Source organism: Palaemon carinicauda, chromosome 5 (assembly GCF_036898095.1).
Source record: "Palaemon carinicauda isolate YSFRI2023 chromosome 5, ASM3689809v2, whole genome shotgun sequence".
In the NCBI taxonomy this organism is placed as follows: Eukaryota; Metazoa; Arthropoda; class Malacostraca; order Decapoda; family Palaemonidae; genus Palaemon; species Palaemon carinicauda.
In genome coordinates this window covers 165897960-165899780 of record NC_090729.1, presented here as the reverse complement: position 1 = coordinate 165899780, position 1821 = coordinate 165897960, and the positions used below count along the sequence as shown (strand labels likewise).

Below are 1821 nucleotides of genomic sequence, written 5' to 3'. Positions count from 1 at the left end.
AGAATAGGCTTCTTTATTGATTATCCCCCCCCCCCCATCAAATTCACTGATCTTTTGTCTACCCGGATATAGGCCTACGTGATGCAAAAACATAAGCTGATAGTTTTTTTTTTTCCGTTAAAGAGGTAAATATCCCGCAAGTTTAAGGAAAATTCGTTATTTGACGTAAATTCTTATTCATCAGAGGTTTCAAATGTCAATATGCCAAGAAAGAAAGAATTACTGTAACTTATCCGCCTAGCGATGTCAAACATTTCAAAAACTTTATCACATTCTTAAAAACTATATTATTATTATTATTATTATTATTATTATTATTGTTAGCCCAGCCACAACCCTAGTTGGAAAAGCAAGATGCTATAAGCCCAAGGACTCTCACAGGGAAAAATAGCCCAGCGAGGAAAGGCAATGAGGTAATGAATTAACGATATGGGAAAAAATTAACAATAAAATATAATTTTGATAGTTTTGGTTGGATGCGGCCCAAGTGAAGGTTGGGGGCGGGGCGGGTGGGGGGGGGGGATCCGAGGGTAAATCCTCCCTCCCCCCCATTCATGTACGAATGCTTAGGTGTATGCACCGGAATGCTTACGCTCTGAATTCTTCTCAATAGCTGAGACGATATTTGATTACATTTCCAAGTATTTTTTTCTATTTTCGGAGGTCTTTGTTTTTGTTGGTTTTTCTTTATTTTTGGGGGTCTTTGTTTTTGCTGGCTTTGTGAGGGTATGCGATAGTAATTCTTCTTAACTTGTAAGTTTGTCACGTGCGACCAGCCACATCCTTTTTGTGTTTTTTCAAATGTGCAAAAAAAGGCTATGAACTAATAAAAAATCCCCCCCCCCCCCCAAAAAAAAAAAACAGGGACGTGATTTTAAATCAAACGTGAGAGAACGTGCCAGAAACTTCAAGAAATTATCAATTTTCCCTGTAAAATAAGACAAAATAAAAGTGAAATGAACATTCTGATAAATCACAACTTTTCCATTTCAGTTATTTTTTTTTATTATTATCTATAGTTCAGTCAACCTCCCCCACCAAAAGGAAAATCTAAAAAAAAAAATGTTGGTAACTGGAATAATTTGTATAGCATATCTCGATTATTTAGAATATTTACGTGGCTATTTAATGTGTGATGCTTTCTTCATTTTATGCCCAGTTATTTCTAATTTACTCACACCTCAGAAATAAGTAAAAAAAAATATTAATTTCTAAACACAAACGAGCTCTTTAAAACACATAACAACAAACAAAATACACAACGGAAACGAGTTTCACTTCACCAATCCCGAAAAACTTGAATGGCAGGAAATACAAGAGAAAACACAATAACAAACACGTAGACAAACACACACGAGCGCGCGTTCAGCGATTACCTGGAGAGAGAGAAAGAGGAGGGAGACGGGCAAAGAGAGAGAACTGTTTACAAATTGTTCTCACCAAGCGCTCCGAGTATCAACTGAACAACTGCAATCGGGCAACGACAAATGAAGGTTCCGTTCTGCACGCCCCGCCCCCCTTCTCCCGTCCGGTTCTCCCTCCAGCATCCCCTTTTATCTTGAATGTTGTTTGTTAAGAATTCTCAAGTAGTTTTCTCTATAGGAGGCGAGCACATACATACATACATACGTACATACTTACTTACATAACTTTAGCCGAATGGTGTCCATAAATGTCGTAATTTATAATGCCTTGTAGTCTCTGTGAAAATTATATACATACATAAGGTCTCGTGCTAAAGGGTGTCGATAATTATTTTATTACATTTCTTATCTAACCTGGGAAAGTTATATTTCTTTCCTACGTACACAAACACATTCA

The 1821-nt window shown here is 37.0% G+C and overlaps 1 protein-coding gene across 1 annotated transcript in view; it reads right to left on the bottom strand.

Moving 5' to 3' along the window:
• Positions 1 to 1460, bottom strand: part of LOC137640647 (uncharacterized) — a 22768-nt gene extending 21308 nt beyond the window's left edge. Inside the window, exon 1 of the mRNA XM_068373142.1 lies at positions 1377 to 1460. The gene's annotated coding sequence lies outside the window, so the exon portion shown is untranslated. The remainder of the gene's footprint in view (positions 1 to 1376) is intronic.
• Between the last annotated feature and the right edge of the window lie 361 nt (positions 1461 to 1821).